This window comes from Equus przewalskii, chromosome 16 (assembly GCF_037783145.1).
Source record: "Equus przewalskii isolate Varuska chromosome 16, EquPr2, whole genome shotgun sequence".
In the NCBI taxonomy this organism is placed as follows: domain Eukaryota; kingdom Metazoa; phylum Chordata; class Mammalia; order Perissodactyla; family Equidae; genus Equus; species Equus przewalskii.
Window position 1 is genome coordinate 54,086,421 of NC_091846.1, and position 19,783 is coordinate 54,106,203.

The 19,783-nt window shown below is 34.0% G+C and overlaps 1 long non-coding RNA gene across 4 annotated transcripts in view; it reads left to right on the forward strand.

The window, feature by feature from the left end:
• The first annotated feature begins 3,268 nt into the window (after nt 1-3,268).
• LOC139076398 (uncharacterized) overlaps nt 3,269-19,783 on the forward strand; it is a 45,443-nt gene continuing 28,928 nt past the window's right edge. Inside the window, exons 1-4 of one of the 4 annotated variants that reach the window (XR_011527971.1) lie at nt 3,269-3,318; nt 5,294-5,668; nt 13,910-14,203; nt 17,449-17,644. This is a non-coding gene — a long non-coding RNA (uncharacterized lncRNA). The remainder of the gene's footprint in view (nt 3,319-5,293; nt 5,669-13,909; nt 14,204-17,448; nt 17,645-19,783) is intronic. The other 3 variants (XR_011527970.1, XR_011527968.1, XR_011527969.1) reach the window with 3 other exon arrangements.

Consider the following 19,783-nt stretch of genomic DNA (forward strand, 5'->3'; position numbering starts at 1 on the left):
CTTATCTACCAACATCCAGTCTTCAGTTTTGTGGGCATCAAAAAGCAATTACGGAGAAGGAAAGGTCCAAAATCAGTGTCTATTTACCAGTTAGGTAGGTGAACATAGCAGTGATGCTGGCTTCTTGGGCCTGGCTTACTGGTTCAGGGGTCCAACACTACTGTATATTTTTCAACTCAATATTCTGAATGTGGCATGAGTTATAGTGCCCTAACACGTTACTTCTCTGTTACACAGAAAGTCATTCTTAAAGGCAGTCCAAGAACCTATTCCTCTAGTATTTTCAATAAGTTTTTGAGAGTTAAACTCTCTTTCTTAAATCTCTTTCAAATTGAAATAGACATTGTTTTCCTAAGAGTGAAACTAGGATAAGCCATCCCCAGTGATGCTCCTTGAACAGACTTATTTATTTTAAATGTGTGCCCTGTATTTGTTTGGAGATATAGTGTGCAAATTACAAGAATTCTAGCTCTAAAAAAACCCCATAATTTTAAAACCATAGCATTTTATTAATCTTCTAAGTTGTATTATGTTCTGTTAACATTCTCTAGAACCAGCGTTTTGGAAACAAACTATGAGAAAGGCAACATTAAGCAGTTTATTTTATGAAAAAAGCACTTAAGGGATTCCTGAGCATCCATCAGAATAAATCATGTGTTCCTTTCATTAAAAGTTTTGAAAGTGAATTTTATTGTCACGTAGATGAAAGTTATTAGAATATTAAAACTCCACCACCTGATTGAAATGCAGACTTTCCCTCAGGCTCCTCCTATTAAATCTTTATTGGTTTCTAACTATCAAGAAATTGGGATAGAGTTAATATCTGACCTGAGGAAACAATATGCTCACAGAAAATGAAATAAAATATTAATAAATTGAAATTAAAAACAACATAAAGATTTAGATCTTAGAGCAATATCTCCACAACTCCACTGAGAACAACAAATTAAGTCATTATGGGAGATCAAATTTTCCCCCTTATGTAAGAATATTTAAAAATATTTTCCCATAGCCAATAGGAGTCTTCAAGGTCCAACAATGTGTTCACTTCTAAATACTGCTCTGGAAAAGTGGGTAATATGAGGTATTGTTTAAGAATATTTTATCAGGGGCCAGCCCCGTGGCCAAGTGGTTAAGTGTGCATGCTCCGCTGCAGCAGCCCAGGGTTTCGCTAGTTTGGATCCTGGGCGCGGACCTGGCACCACTGGTCAGGCCACGTTGAGGCGGCATCACACATGCCACAAATAGAAGGACTTGCAACTAAGACATGCAACTATGTACTAGGGGGGTTTTGGGGAGATAAAGCATTAAAAAAAAGAAAGATTGGCAACAGTTGCTAGCTCAGGTGCCAATCTTTAAAAAGAAAAAAAACGAATATTTTGTCAAGTATGTATCATCGCATGGACGACTTGTGGTACTACATGCCAGATACATACATTTTTACTTGTATAGTTTTATTTCATTAAAAACAATAACATAATATTTTATTTATGCAAATTTTAATACTTCAAAGGAAAAATGCAACACAAATGAAAAAATAAACTATTTCAAAACTAAAATTCTATTGCCTTTATGGAACATTTTACATAATTATTTCCTGTGGTGGATTAAGGACGGCTGCAAATCAGTTGACATTTCTCCCATTAAGATGTGAATCTATGACCTTGCACCTTGAAATCTGTGTGGTCATGGTGATTACTTTGACGAATAGAATATGGCAAAAGTGATGCCTTGACAGTTTTCTGTCCTAAGTCTTAGAGCTGACTGCTTTCGCTGCTTCTGTTTTAATATTCACTTGGAACTGAGCTGCCACGCTGCGAGAAAGTACAAGAACTATGGAGGGATCCACATGAAGAGAAACAGGAGCACCTCACCACAGACTTGGTGGTGCTCCTGAGTGAGCGCCAGCTCTAGCTTGCAGCTATGCCAGCGGGCCAGTTTGGAAGGGGATCCATGGTGAGCTGCTCTAGATGACATCATGTAGAGCAGATATGGGATTTGCCTACTAAACCATACCTAATCTGAAGATTTGGTAGTACGTAAAAGGTTGTTCTTGTTTTAAGCCACAAGATTTTGGGGGTAATTTGTCACATAGCAGGAGATACCCAGAACATAATTTGGTAGTGGAAGTAGAATATTGCTGTAACAAAAACAAAAAACATGGCATGTTGTTGCAAGTTGAACCTAGAAGGATTTACAGAAGGATATTAAAACTTAGAAGGATCTCAAGGACACTTTTGGTGAGGGCTTGAAAGACATTGAGTAAATATGTGAGAGACTGGATAAAAGATGATCCATACTGTGTAGTAATGGAGAACATAGTGTTGTCTGCTGCAACATAGGAAAGGAAACTATACCTATTAAAATGGTAGAAATTGCAAAGGAGGTTGATAATCAGAATATCAAAAATGCCAGTTGGTTTCTTTTAGCTGTAGATAATAACATATGTGAAGAAAGAAATAATCTAAAGATGGAACTGTTAGGTCCTTGCATAGGATATAGATGAAATACAAAAGGACCATGATTTTCCAGTTTTGAAAATAAAGCTGCATTTATCCCAGTCTCTCTGGTAAGTTAAGAAATAGCTTTGGGGCCAACCCCGGTGGCCCAGTGGTTAAGTTTGGCATTCCTGCTTTGGTGGCCCAGGTTTGATTCCTGGGCACAGACCTCCACCACTCAGTGGCCACGCTGTGGTGGTGACCCACATACAAACTAGAGGAAGACTAGCAAAAGCTGTTAGCTCACAGCAAATCTTCCTCAGAAAAAGCGAAAATAGGAGAAGGAAAAAAAGAAATAGTTTCAAGGTAAAGATCAAATACGAGAACATCCAAGGAAAACATGACAAAGTTAAAAGGTGTCAGATGTGGCTATCAACTTTATAAATAATTGAGAAAGATTTAAGGATATGTCTAATAAGATTTCTAAGAATCCTATTAGACTCTTCCAGTTTTAATATAGGGCTTTAGAAAGTCTAAAATTCAGGTATGGAAGACTCACAAAGAAAAAGGTATAGAAAGGTCTTTTTGGAAAGCTACCTTGTGGAAAAAGGATTACTCAGAGGGACAAATCAAGAACCGAGAAGATACAGCCAAGATCTGAGGGCCACAACTTTTGGCCGGAGAAATGAAACAATCAAACAAAACAAAACTAAACATTTTCTACACAAAGATCAAAGGGAATTAGTAATACATGCCCAGCTGGATTTCAGAAATGCTATGCACCAGGGCTTCCCATTTTCTAGATGTGTTCTATTTTCCCCTTTTGGAACAGGACTGGCTATTATGACATACCTATGACTGACCTGTGTTGGATATGGAGGTAGGGAGTAAATAGTCTTTCTCCTTAATTCATAGTTTATACATCTGAGATTACTGGATGTAATCAGATTAATGTAATTCACTGTTAGTCTGAGGTTACTGGAATAATCTTATACAAACCTGGATCTGATTTAGATAACTATATTCTGGACCTTGAACCTGAGCCTGATGCCATTAATGGAAAGATCTAAGAATCTTGAAAGGATATGAGTGTATTTTGTATATAGTACTATTGTGAGTGGAGGTCAAAGGGCAGATTTTGGTAGCTTAATGATAGCCACAAATTCACTGATGCTCCTGCCATCAAGAAGTGGGCTAGCATTACTTGTCTTCAGGTTTCCATGGGCTCTGTAACTGGTTTGACCAATAAAATATAGTGGGAATAATGTTATATCATTATTCCAACCAACCCTTTGAGTCTTCCCCTTTCTGTGTCCTTGAATATTTGTTCTTAGAATGTAACTTCCATGCTGTATGGAAATCCAAGCAGCCCTGTGGAGTGTACCACGTGGAGAGAAACTGAGGTCCCTGGTTGACAACCTAGAAAAGTCCTCACCAACAGCCAATCCTAATTTGTCAGCCATATGAATAATTCATATCGAGATGTATCTTCCAGGCTCTATCTTTGAATTGTCTATATCAAATCACCATTATACAACATTCCTCAAGCAGTATAAAACAGAATGTTATCTCACACTTATATTTATATTTGTTTTTGACATCCCTTCTTTGTTAATGTAATTAGTGTTATAAGAATTAAATATGAAGCGTATTTTAATTTGTGAATGCTTCCTAAGTGAAGTGGGTTTTATGTATTTTTATGCAGAAAATATCTGTTTCACAGAAACATTTCTATGTAGATATATTTATCATTTCTTGCATTATTTTTTAAAGTTTTATTTTGAAAGCTTGGATTTGTTCACAATTTTTCCTAGCATTATTATATAACGTCTACTGTAGGGAACTAAAGAATTTGGGATCATAAAGTACAGATGAAAATAGAGGAAAAACTAGTTAACAGAGTGGTGGTCGATTAAAGCTCAAAATACTTAATAGTAGTGCAGATGCTAAGCAATAAAGGATCAGAAAAGAAATATATTGGAATCCTATGTAGTAATGTTGACCCACAACTCTCATGGGATATAATAATTGCCTAAAATGTCTCGCTCAATACATGCTTTGTATTCTGTACTTCTTTTTTATACAATAAAGTTATGAGATATCTTAAAACACAATCAGTTTTGGTTATGCTCAATAAATTTGTTCCAGAGATCTGCAATACAACATTGTGCTTATACTTAATAATATTGTATTGTGCACTCAAAAATTTAAGAGGGTTGTTCTTATATTGTGTCTTTACCTCAGTTTTAAAAAGAGATCTAGTTCAAATCCTACCAACTACAAGAAAGCTTTCCTAAATAATTTAGTCCCATTTCTGTGGCTGTGTAATTCTTATCCATTACTCAAGTGATTCAACTTGATAAATTAGTAGAAATTTACATGTTAAGCAACTTATTTCATATTTCCACCATTTACATCCTCAGCACATGAATGTTAGGAATATAAAAAGTACTCAGCAAAAACTTTCTTTCAAGCTTGCTTTTATTGAGTATTTTAACCTTCTTGAAGTTAATGACAATATCATCTTCTTTATTTCATTTATAAATTAATATATTTTGACCCTCCAAAAAATTCATGAATGGAGAAATATATTTGAAATATTAAAGAGCTATTTGATTTTCATTTTTTGGAAAACTTTAGTCAGGGAAATATATTCAAAGGCTCAATGCAGAAGTTTACCAGTGTTGGGGTTATGAAAATATTCTAAAATCTATTGTGGTGATGGTTGCACAACTCTGTGGATATACTAAAAATCATCTAATTTTGCAGTTTAAATATGCCAATTGTATGATATGTGAATCATATCTCAATAAAGCTGTTATTTCTTTTAAAATGCTTATATATTTCTCTGGCAGGAAATTAGAGACATGGTAGCATGAGGAAGATTTGACAGACCACCACTGGCAGGAAAATAGCACGTAAGAATGAATACAAGTGGCCTCTAGGAGAAAAGAATGGACCCTGACTGTCAACCAGCAAGGAAATGGGGACCTGAATCCAACCCTTAGTCTGAGACAACTGACCACAACTGAGTCAATCGCTTGAATGAGCTTAAAAGAGGATTCTTTCCCAGAACCTCCAGATAAGAGCTCAGCCTGGCCAAAACCTTGGTTTTGGACTTGAGATACCCTCATCAGAGAACACATTTTAGATTGCTTTGATTTCTAATTTACAGAACTGTGAGATCGAGAAAATAATAATAAAAAGGTGCTAGAAGCTGCTATATTGAGGTAATGTTATGCAGCAAAACAATAATTGTTGGAACAAAAAAAATCCTGATCCCAGGCCATAGTAATTATTTTGCGTAATCTCTAAGTTTAAAAGCCAGGATGCAAAGGGATGTTTATTTTATTGGATTGCACAGATTAGGAAGGAAATTAAAAATCTGAGTCCCTAAAACAGAATTATTGTCAATGTTTTGTATGTAGGATAGGGAGAATCTGTTATAATAATCTCTTGTTCTTTCCCTTCTGAAAAGAAAAGGAAATTTCAATGTTTAAAGAGTAAAGCTAACTAAGAGAGAGTCAAAGGCAAGATATGAGGAGAAAGTGTAACAATATCTAACTGCTTTGTATTAGTTAAAAGGATTTCATTTGGATAAATCATCCAATGAAAATTCTGACAAGATATGAAACTGAGATTGTTGGACCATATCAAGGGCCTGCATCAAGAAAAATCAGGACATTCCTTATAAATTAAAAGGGAAACATATTTTATTTGGAAGCATCAATAAATCCTTGAAATCAATCCCAGGGAGATTAGAGGAAAACAATAAAAAAAAGGATCATCAATGTTGTAAAAGATACTTTGGCCTGGCCATTCTGTTAATTATTAATTTCATGTAGTCTATTTCATGTAAAATATCTAGGATAGTATTTTTTTGTGAAGTGGAGATTATGTTGTTTGTCTCAAAGGCCTATTGTGAGGTTGAAACTAAATACAAGTTCTTATGAAATTTCTCTAAATCTAAGTATATAACAGAAGAAAAACAACGAATGTGAGTATCATACCAAATGAACACAAGACTTCAAAGTCTTCAAACACGAGAAAATTATATATTAAAAATATCTGATTAACTTATTTATAAGAGTATGGTAAATAAACTGTATCTGCACATTAAGGCCTTTGGCATACTTTAAGTAGATAATACACAGAAAATGGACTGGATGAATAGCTAATATTTGGACTTCCATCTTGGACAAGTAAAAATATAAGCATAATTTTCAAGTATTATTTCTGAAAACTGAGGTTGTTAGAGCGGAGTAAGACAGAGTTGACTCACAAACCATATTTATAAATGTGCTACATTATATTAAAAAGTTTCTGCACAGCAAAAGAAACAATCAACAACATGAAAAGGCAACCTATGGAATGGGAGAAGGTATTTGCAAATCATATATCATATAAGAGGTTAAAATTGAAAATATATAAAGAATTCATACAACTCAACAGCAAAAAGCAAACCAACTAGCAAATGGGTGGAGGAACTAAATGAATGTTTTTCTAAAGAGACATCCAAATGGCCCTCAGGTACATGAAAAGGTACTTGACCTCACTAATCATCAGGGATCTGTAAATCAAAACCACAATGAGATCTCACCTTACACCTGTTTACAAAGGCTATCATTAAAAAGACAAGAAATAATGTGTTGTCAAGGATATATAAAAAAGAAACCCTTGTGCACTGTTGGTGGAATGTAATGTGTACAACCACTGTGAAAGCCAGTATGGAGTTTCCTCAAAAAATTAAAAATAGAACCAAAATATAATCCAGCAATCCTTCTTCTGGATATATATCAAAAGGAAATGAAAACGAGATCTCAAAGGGATATCTGCACTCCCGTGTTCATTGCAGCATTATTCACAATAACCCAGAAACGGAAACAAGCATGAAGGAGTAAAGAAGATGTGTTATATATACCATGGAATATTATTCAGCCATGAGAAAGAAGGGAATCTTGCCATCTGTGACAATATATATGGACCTTGAGGACATTATGCTAAGTGAAATTAGACAAAGAAAGACAAATACTGCATCGCATCATTTATGTGTGGAATCTAAAAAAGCCAAACTTATAGAAGCAGAGAATAGAGTGGTGGTTACCAGGGCCTGGGTGGTGGGGGACATGGGGAGACTCTGGTCACAAACTTCCAGTGATAAGATGAGTAAATTCTGGGGAGGTAATGTACAAAATAGTGATTATAGTTAATAATATTATATACTTGAAAGTAGATCTTAAATGTTCTTACCACAAAAAAATGGTAATTATGTGAGGTGATGGATGTGTTAGCTAATGTCATGATAGTATCCATTTTGCAACATATGTGTATCAAATCAATATGTTGTACACCTTAAATTTACGCTATAATATGTCAATTAAATCTCAATAAAGCTGAATCCATAGTTCAATCCAAACATTGATATGAATGGGCTAGGCAGTTATACAGACAACAGATAAAAAGCACACATAAAATGTCAAAGGCAGTAGAAAAAGCAAGTAGAATAGAAAGAGAAGGTAAAAAGCAAGCTCATTTGAGATGCGGAGCCTGAAGAGTTGCTCTAAATTGCAGGGGAATAGTCCCTGGTCACGTTTGATGGGATGCTGTTTGGTAGCCCTAATGTAATCTCATTAACATTAATGTGCTCGTGGGGCCTGGGAGAAGATTTTAATAATACTAACTATGGCCATCTGGGATAAGCCAAGTTTTTGTTGATTCTCAAGCCAATTTTACTTGGGGAGTTCTTTCTTAACGAGAAGAACACTAAAATTTTGAATGTGAAATAGGATATAGACTGATCTGTTCCTGGCAGTGAATCATTTTTGAAAAGATACTTTCTTTATCGGTTATTGTATCAAGGAGAATGAGATGGAAGAATCTGAATATTTATCTAATGTTGAGAGAAGCCATGTAAAATTGATCATTACTCTGTGTGACTGTTGGATTGTCAGAACTTATTTCTTCAACAAAGAACTTTCTTTGTATATCTTTTCTCTAGGGTCTTCTAAACTTTGGATATATTCAACATGACTGAATTTTTGTGGTTTGTGGATTTTGAGGCTTTACAATGCTTTCAATTATAAGACAGGCCCTGTCAATTTCCACACAGAGTTTAAGAAAGCAGAACTTCTTCCTAAAAAATTGATGGGACTGACTGGGCAACAAGAGAAATTGGCTATTCTGAGAACTACAAGAAACAAACGAAGCCTTTTATTCCCATATTTTAAGATTCTGTCAAATGAGTCCACAAAAAGTAAAAAAGAGGTAATTTTCAGAAAACATTGGGCTGTGAAGGCAATCAAAGCAATTGTCATCCCATCAAGACCATGTGTTGCATCTTACACTAGGAGCTGTGGAATTAAATATTCTAAATTACTAATCATGCATATTTACCAAACAGAAGCAAATATTTATTTTACCCAGCACCTATTCTGTAACAGGTACTTTTCTAGGGATTGCAGAAAAAAAGAAGAAAAAAAGTCCCTGTGTTTATGAAACTGAGAAGTGGAGACCAACAATAAAGAAATAAACAAGCTAAATATTTACTAAGGCCTATGGTTAAATTTACGTTTGAGTAAAAAAAAAGCAAGAGAGGAGAATAGAGTGATCAGGAGAAGGCTGGCATACGAGTTACATTTTCAACAATGTGCAGAGAAAAGGCTTCACTAAGGATATAGAATTTGCATGACTTGAAGAAGCAAAGGGAATGAGTCTTGCAGATATTGAGGGGGTAGGAGTTTCGACAACAAACAGCAAGGACGAAGGCTCAAGTTCATCACATCAGTTATAGCTTTGGTAAATCTGACCTTTGACTGCTTGCTTTGAAGATGGCAAGAGCTGAGCCTGGCATCACTCTTCAGGAATTGCAATTGTTTGTTTACTTGTATTCATTTTCTAAACTTTGAGGCCAGTAGATGCTTTGAATCCCCCTCTCTTGGGCATCTTCATGGATGCTGTTGATGTTTCAGCAGTTCCTATAAAATAGGTCCTTGCCTTTCCATCTATTCTCTTCAGTCAGTTTTCATTCCATCACTTTGCTCACAATTATCAAGTTGTGTGCTATAAATTGATCTCTACCCACACCCTACCTTGCTTATCCCATGCTGCTATATCGATCATGAGCACTTGCACTTGAGGCTTAAAATTTATAATATGTACAAATGTTTTAAGAATTAGAAAAATTAGTAGATCTCTTTACATTGTTTAAATATTAACATATTTGGACAGTAATCTTATCCTTATCCTGCTTAAAATTATTCAAAAACTGAGTCACAAGTAAAAGTGTCATTTCCAATATGTTTCCCTGTGTGTATCATGTGTGTTTTATATTGATAAATTTCTGTAAATTTGATTATTAACCTATCCTGCATACAATATCGAGTGGTAGTAAAAATTTATCTTTCTAAACACTGTGCTCCAGAATTTCCCAGTTCAGAGAAATATGCTTGATGCTTTCTTAATATATAAGATCAAGTCCAGAGGTCTGTATAAATTGAATATACAATGTTTAAAGGAACTTGAAAATAAACAACAAAAATAACCTCCATGATCAATAAATATCTTTAGCAAAATTTGAAGAATAAACCGACTCATAAGGGGTATTTCCTATCTCTGAAATAAAATCTCAGAGAAATGTGACCTACTCTGCCATTCCAAACCATTTACTCAGGAAATTCCTAATGAGATCTTGATAGTACAGCTTCTCTGCAGATCTTTCCTGAATTTTAAACTACTACTTCAAGTGATCAAAATGGAGCCCGCCTGAATGAGAAAATTTACTCTAATAAGAATCAAACCTCTTTAGAATAGATACATATTAGGTGAAAAGTGACAGAATATGTTCAAAATGCAGAAATGAAAGAAAAGGGAGGCTAATTAACAGAAAATGTGAATGAAAACACTGTGATGGGAAAATAAAGATTGTTTTCAGAAAGTAGCTAGTTGTTATTTTTGACCACAAAATTACATATTTTCAGGAGTAAGACAGAACTAATAAGCTAGATAGAGTCCACATCATAGCAACAAATAGTTCTGGACATAGTGCTTGCAATTATCTTTGCGAGAACTAGGGAACTATTTAATGTAACTTAATTCTTTTAGTATAAATAGGAAATATATTGGTAGTAGCTATCTTTGTTTGAGAACTACTACAAGAAATGGAATCTCTAAATCACTTACCTATTACATATTTAAACTTCATAATACACCATGATGTAGGTATTATCTTAATTTTACACATGAGGTAAATATATTTGAATGGATAAAGACTACTTTTCTTTATTTTATATATTCTCTGATGTCAATTTACTGTTAATGAAAAACAATACATTATTTAAAGTCAATGTACTGTTGAAGAAAATGGTAAATGTATATTTTAGAATGTATAATAATTATAGAAGTAAATATATGACAAAAGAGCACAAAGACTATGAAAAGTGAATAGAATTAACTGTTGTAAAGTTTTCATATTATATGTGAAGTGACATAATATTATTCAATGAATATTGTGATAATTTAAAGATGTGTATCATAATCCTTAGAGCAAACGCTAAAAGTAAGGAGAAGCAGTAAACTTTAAAAAACAAAGGTTCTGGTGGTAAGAGAATAAAATGCTACAAGTATTTTATAATCCAAAAAAACAAAAAGGCAAAGAAGAGAAATCATGGATTAAAGAATCAAGGGAACAAACAGGAAACAAACATTAACGTTAAACCTTAGACTTAAACCCAAAGCTATCAATAATTACCTTAAATTCTAATGGATGACCTTTTCCAAATATAAGGCAATGATTTTTGATTAAATTAAAAAACAGTATCTTAAAACATGAAGATACAGAGCCCTTGAAAGTAAATGGATGAAAAAAAGATGTAATATACAAACATTGAGCATAAGACAGCTTGTTAAGCTCCATTGATAGAAGAAAATCAGTCAAGAAGGAATAAAATCCAAGAATGTGAGGCTCATTCTGTAATGATTAAAAAAGGGTCATTTTATCTCTTTTGCCACATAGAAGCACAGAGAATACTTATTAACTCATTCTATGAGGCCAACATTACTCTAAAACCAAAACTAGACAAAGACATTACAAGGAAACCATAAACCAATATCTCTAATAGGTGTAGATCCAAAATCCTCAGTGAAATATTAGCAACTCAATCCAATACTTTGTAAAAAAGAATTATACAACACAACCCAGTGGGATTTATCCCAGGAGTGCAAAGTTCATTCAACATTTGAAAGCAATCAGTGTGATCCATCACATCAACAGACTAAAAAAGAAAAATCACATGATCATGTCAATAGAAGCTGAGAAAGCATTTGACAAAATCCAACACCCATTCATGATAAAAACTCTCAGAAAATTAAGAATAGAGGGGAATTTTCTCAATTTGAGAAAAAGCTACAAAAAAATCTACATTTAGTATACTTAATGATCAGAAACTCAAAGGTTTGTCAAGAAAATAAGATACAAGGCAAATATGTCCCTCTCACCATTCCTATTCAACACTGTACCGGAAGTCTTTCTTAAAACAATTAGGCACATAAAGGAAATAAAAGGTATATAGTATTGGGAAGGAAGACATAAAACTATCCTTATTTGCATGTAACATTATTGTCTATGTAGAAAATCTGAAAGAATCAATTTTTAAAAAGTTATAGTCACTAATAAGTGATTATAGCAAGATAGCAGGATACAAGGTTACAAAAATGTCAATTATTTTCCTTTATACCAGCAATGAACAAATGGAATTTGAAATTAGAATACAATATCATTTATATTAGCACCCCAAAAATGAAGTACTTAGGGGTAAATCTAACAAAATATGTATAATATCTATATGAGGAAAACTATAAAACTCTGATAAAATCAAAGAACTAAATAAACAGAGAGATATCCCTCTCCCATGGATGGGAAGACAATACCGTGACGCTATCAGTTCTTCTCAATTTGATCAATAGATTTAAGGAAATCCCATCAAAATCTCAGCAAGTTATTTTGTGGATATTGACAAACTGATTCTCCAGTTTATATGCGGAGGTGAAAGACCAAGAGTAGCCAACACAATATTGAAGAACAAAGTTGGAGGACTGACACTACCCAACCTCAAGTTTTTAAAGCCTTACTAGAAAGTTACAATAATCAAGACAGTGTGGTATTGAAGAAAGAATAGACAAGTAATTCAATGGAACAGACTGGAGAGCCCAGAAACAGACCTGCATAAATATAGTCAATTGATTTTTTATAAAGGAGCAGAGGTGATACAATGGAGCAAAGATAGTCTCTTCAACACATGGTGCTGGAACAACTGGACATCTATAAGCAAAAAAAAAATGTGTTTAGGTACAGAGTTTACATCCTTCACAAAAATTATTCAAAATGGATCATAGACCTAAATATAAAACACAAAACTATAAATCTCCTAGAAAATAATGTAAGAGAAACCTAGATGACCTTGGATATGGAAATGACTTTTTAGATACAACACCAAAGGCAAGATCCATGAAAGAAACCATTGATAAGCTGGACTTCATCACAATTAAAAGTTTCTGCCCTACAAAACACTGTCAAGAGAGGCAGACAAGCCACAGACTGGGAGAAAATTTTTGCAAAAGATACATCTGATAAAGGACTGTTATCCAAAATATATAATGAACTCTTAAAACTCAACAATAAGCAAATAACAACTCAGTTAGAAAATGGGTCAAAGACCTTAACACCTATGTCATGAAAGAAGATATACAAATGGTAAATGAGCATATGGAAAGATGCTCCACATTATATGTCATTAGGGAAATATAAATTAAAACAGCAGTGAAATATCACTACATCCTTATTAGAATGGCCAAAACCCAGAACACTCACAACACCAAAATTCTTGTGAGGATGTGGAGCAACAGATACTCTCATTCAATCCTAGTGGGAATGCAAAATGGTACAGTCACTTTGAAAGACAGTTTGGTAGTTTCTTACAAAACTAAATATACTCTTACCATATGATCCAGCAATCTTGCTTCTTTGGATTTACCCAAAGGAATTGAAAACTTATGTCCACACGAAAACCTGCACACAGACATATGCAGCAGCTTTATTCATAACTATGGAAACTTGGTGGCAACTAAGAAGGCCTTCTGTAGTTGAATGGATAAATAAACTGCTGTATTTCTAGAAAACTGAATATTATTTAGAACCAATAAGAGATGAGATATCAAGCTACAAAATGACATGGAGGAATCTTAAGTGCATGTTGCTAAATGAAAGAAGAATTTCTTGAGCCAAATCCCAGGCAAACCCGTTCCCCTTGATAATGGAGTCCTATTGACCACACACACATTCACTGAAGTCGTAGTGGGTAAGATTACAACTAGTTCATGGAAACAGCTCAGAGTGCTTGTTCCACTGGGATGTTTCTTGGTGGAAGTTACAGCTCCCACCAGAGCCCAATAATGATTCAGACATTGTTTCCCAACAGGTGAATGTATGTCGGCATAGATATGTACAAAAACCATAGCTGTTGCTCGAAGCAGGTGATTCTAAGGTCCTCCCGGAAGCCAGTGTGAATTTCAATTGGAAAAGTTGTGTCTGGTGCCATTACCTATCTGCAGTACCAGAGAGGATCACCTAGAAGCCACCAGGAACCTCACTTTAGCCATCTTCTAGGCTGGTGCTTACAACTGATAAAGGAAGAAAAATGACTTCTTCTCTTCTGCCTGCATAATATTATGCAAATCCTCTCACTGGCAGAACTTCTACAAAAATCCCATTGGTAAGGTGATTCTAGAATTTATAATTCTAGACTTCTCCCTTGAAAATAGAGAAATGTTGATAATGAGAAGAGACAACTCAGAAGAGTACTGTGAACATCTAGGTTATTGGGCATCCTGTTGTTGAAGGGAAATTCTCACCTAATGTTTTATATTCCTTTGAAGTGTTAAAATGGACAAGTCCCTATTATCACAGGTATATCTTGAATGAGGTTTCTCTTTGAGATAAATTTTACATTTTCTGTAACTAATAACATCTAAATTACATGTAATTTACTCTTTAAGCTTATTCGTCTTCGATTTCTTAAAATCTGGATTGTGAATAACTGAAAAACAGTTTATTGTTTTATTACGAGTTTTCCTATCATTTTATCTAGGGAGAAAAATCAAAAGGGTTAATTAAAATTCCCACCATTACTTGGCGAAAGTGCGTGAATATTGAATAGTATATAAATAAAATTCCTGTAACACTAGATTAGTCAGGACAGACCAACTCCCATTAAAAAATACAATGAATTTTAGTATCTTCGCATGATAAAAGTGTCTATATATACATATATGAATTTTAGCTGATAATATTCCATTAGCCAAAAATAAGTCACATAGCAAAATCTGAGATAAAATGTAACTATGAAATATGAACAAATTCTATATTTATGAAATATAGAAAATATATGTTAGTAAGTATTAGCAATTTCTGCCATAAACTTAGCAGGTTTGTAATATATCCATGAGTGTCAACTTTTGATGAATTGGTAATTCAGAGACATTACAAAACAAACATGGTTTCAAAAGAGTTGAAAATATTCAAAATAAACACATTATTTGTGGTTACTAAAATTAGGATTAATTTTTAACTAATAGTTTTGTATATCAATACAATTTTGATACTAAAAACTTAAAAAGTAAAACTATAGCTGAATGATAGCCACATTTTATAGTTATGAAAGAAGAGTTAATCCAAACAGTTTTCAAACACACATGCTATCATACATACACACATACACAAATATATACGTAAATGCATATATATTTTTGTAGTTTAATGGCAAATGCTAGAATTCTTGTCACCTATCTACTATGTTGTCTCACTTCTAGAAAACTTTATAATTACTTTAAAAAACAATCATTGATATTCATATTTGTTTTTGAAACAAATATTTATAAATTATTACTGAGTTATATTAGTTTTTTATGACATTATGTGCTATTTATAAAAATATCTGTAGACTGTAATAGTCAAAGCCTGCAATGTTTTTATCGTGTGCTTCTTGTCCTTCTTGTGCTATGCAAAATGATAACATGCATGCTGAATATGTAACTCTTCAGATAAACACATTTACAAACTGTTTCCCAAATCAATTCCTGTTCAGATAATTTATGGCTGTCAATTATTTTCAGCTGTCTGTGTGATAGGCCAGTACCTTTTAACTAAAGTTTTCATCTCAGCACAACACTGCAGCTGAAAATGTGTTTTAAGAAGTAAAATAAAATAAATATACATACGATTTCTTTAATGTATATTTCAAGGGGGGAAAAGTGAGGATTTTATATGTATAAATCTTACTTTGTAGGATTTATGAGATTTATAAGTTATGGTATGAGTAAAAGCGGCATAATTCTATAAAAACTCCTATTCTTGGATTATTAACCAATGCTTTAGATTTCCAACTAATAAAAATGGGGACAATATAATGTACAGAATAGGTTAAATTTTACCATAATATGGTATTTTGGTGAACAATAAAATACATCTATCTGTCTATGTCATTGATATTTTTTTTCAGTTTATTCAAAGGGATAAAACTCCCTGAATTCTCAGAGAATAGCAGCCATATCATAGTAGAAATTATGATTCAAGAGAAAGAATGGTGTGGAGGGAATGTGGAAGGGATTTACATACCATGAATATAATCATATTTCTCTACAAGAATGTAATGAAATTGCCTTCCTTGTACTCATGCATGTTTTGTGGAATATTTCATCTTTCCAAACCAAGCCACGAACCATAAATTCCACAACATAAAATTTTCCATTGTTTTCACAACATAAAATTCCTCAAGGCATGACCTTATATTTATGTTTTGAATTCTAGCTATAGAGCTACCTGACTTGTAAAGAGTTGGAGATTTTTATGCTATATACTAGCTAGTCAGCTTCATGAATGAAGACAGAAGACTCAAGACTCCTGGGTCAGAGACTAAGGACTTTATGACTCGTTAGGTACTAAACTGCATAACTTTTATGATTTTACCAGTTTCCCTGGATCTCAAGTCCCTGGGCTGAGGTTGAGGATGAGGGGTCCAGAATGGCCAAGATCAGTGCTGTGCATACAGTTGGTTTCGATCACAGTTGAACCCAAAATTAAGGATTCCAAATCTTTTATGATGGGCTGCAAACAAACCTTCCTGACATTTACACCAGAGGGAGGCATTGTGTTTATTATACTGGAGAGTAAATAATTCTTCCCTTTGCTCCAAGGTATGGGGAAACACTATTTATACATTCCATGGGTATTTACTATATACACATTGTTGTAAAGATAGAAAAATAGTCTGGAACAAAAGGGTGGTTAGTGCCTTGCTTGCGCAACATGAAGAAACAGAAGAGACCCAAGAAGAAGTCTCCCAGCACTGTGCGTATTTTCTATGCTTGTACAGTAGCACATAGTATCTTGTCCTGTAACTGACTGTTCACTTTGTCTTCTTACTGCCAGTGGCAGTCTATTTCTTTATTGATCTTGAATCCTGAGCATATAGGACAGAATTTTTTAGAGTAATCGATATTACTAAATGAATAAGTGCAATTTTATCCAGTAAAATTAAAACGAGGAGTAAGAATATAGTAACTTCAGAATTCTACCGGTAAACTAGCCTGACTCCCTTTGCCTAGATCCTGTTCTGTTCTGAAAATAAAAAGAACTGCAAAAGAAGTTAGCTTGTTACACTGAAAGTTGTGAGTATGAGCAAACTTGGATTTAGAAACAGCAAAAGGTCAGGTAGTTCTGAGAGCATGTAAGAGTTGTACATCCTGTGGCTTTTTTTAGTTCTAAAGAAAGCAGTTTCTTATAAAAGAGCTTGGTCACCGGTTGAGTGCACTGCAATCTAATGACAAGGAGATATCATCAGTTCATTTCCTGAATTTCAAGAACAAGAGGGAGACTACACGTACTACAAATACTGAAACTGTGTTCTCTCAGCTTAGGGAACAGAGCTCTTCACAGTCTGACCTTAGCCTCTCTTTTTAGGCTTGTCTTCTGCTACTGTCCTCTATTTAATCACCAAACTGTACTACATACAACACAACAGAATACCCTGCTTCCATGGCCTGACTCAGGATCCTCTCTTCACTCAACGAACCAGCCCTTCTGTCTCCAACAGGCTAAATACTTCTAAAGGCTTAGTCAGAGGCAATTTTTCTTCATTCCAAGTTCTCTAGAATTGGTATATAAGCCCCTCTTATGGAGTACTTTATTCTTGTTTTAAATTATTAATATTTGTTTGTGTATAATATCCTTATACTCTACATTATGTTGTTCATAGTAGTGGTTCAAAAAAATGCAGGTGAAAACTCCAGTAAAAAAAAATGTCCCATTCCAAAGTACATTCTTTTTTCTTCCACCTAAAATAACACTAGGAATAAGTGTTCTATTTCTAAGTTAATGCAAAGGATTTTCAATTCCTGTGGATTCCATATTAAAAAAAATGATTTGAATATGTAGAAAGAGATCAGATTTGATGGAAGCTAAAATGATAAACACTATAAATATAAACACTGTTAATTTAACCAGATTATTCTATAAGCTTTTTGTAAATCCATTTAAAAGCAACATTTTTTTCTTTCCTTAGCATTGTATCTAGGAAAAGCAAGTTCAATGATTTTTATAAAATCATAATTTAATAAATGCCAAATATTCATTTAAACAACAAAAGGCTCTTGATTAACCCTACCAGATATTTTAAAAGTACAATTATTTTAAATTCTTAGTATCAGTATATTATTCAACAGACTATTTAATAGAAACAAATATATAGATATATGACACATAGCATATAACATGCAACTATATATGAAATATTTATAGATGATAAAGGTAGATTTCAGGTCAATTAATATTACATGGATTATTAAGTTAATACTTGAAACTAATAAAGAATAATATTCAATTAAAATGGATTGGGCAAATACAATTTGAGGATATCCAAAGCATACTATTCAACTCATTATTTGACAAAAATTTAAAAATTGAACAATATACAGAGCTGTGGACATTATGAGGAAAACATACAAACATACACAGTGCTGGGTAAAACTGATATCGAACCTGAAGTGAGTTCACTCACCCATTGCACAGCAAGTCAATCTCTGACACTGGGTGTAGTGGAAGAAAGGAGGAATTTTATTATTGCACAGTGCTGAGCAAGGAGAGAGGGCAGCTAACGCTGAAATCCCAAACTCCCCAAAAAGTTAAAAGGAAGGGTTTTTATTTGGGGTTTTAGGGAGGGGAGGGGGATCATATTGCCTTGCTGGTCAGAGCTTTCCCACCAGCCTGTCTTTGACCTTGAGACTACTTGCAGAGAGGAGGGATCCCATGACCTTGCTGGTCAGCAGCTTTCCCACCAGCCTGTATCTTCTTGTGGGGAGGAGATGGTGAATCCAGGTGGTTGTCCTTGGCTGTGTCTGTCTCCATGGAGGATAGTGGCTTCTGGAGCCAGGGAGTAAGCAGGGAAAGAATGTTTTGGTTTTAACCTCATACGTTCTGGGTTTAAGTAAGGAAAATGATATCAGGGTCCATATCAAAACTGGTGCCATCTCCAGAGTGACATTTGGATTCATTACGGAATAATAAAATGTATATCATTTTTGAGTTAGAAATTCTACTTCTAAAAATTTATTTTATAAATTGATAGATACTTTTGGAAATTGCCAGAAATTCACAGATTTATAAATTCATATATATATATATATACACACACACACACACGCACAAACAATTTTAGTGTTCTTCATCAATAGAGGACTAGTTAAATGTATAAAAACTAATATTTTTAGCAATTTGTGGATGCTTAGATGTTTTTCCAACTATTTATCATTATTATTTATTTTATTTTCACAACTGTTTGACTCATTTATTCCAAATAAATTGAAGATTAGAAAACCAAGTCACAAGAGATTTAATAGTTTGCTCAAAAACTGATCTATGAAGTAGTGAAACTGGTAAGAAAATTCACATAGTCTAGTGTCTGAATTCTGGCTCCCTTTATTATAATTTACTACCCCTTGTGGTACCTAAAAACAATATAACAGTATGCAGCATTAAAAATAAGGTAGATTTCTAGGGCCAGCCCAGTGGTGTAGTGGTTAAGTTCCTGTGCTCTGCTTTGGCAGCCTGGAGTTCATGGGTTCAGATCTCGGGCACAGACCTACACACCGCTCATCAAGCCATGCTATGTCGGCACCCCACATACAAAATAGAGGAAGATTGGCACAGATGTTAGCTCAGGACCAATTTTACTGACCAAATAAGGAAAAAAAAAAGTATGTTTCTGATGTAATCATACATATGTACCCACACATGTAAA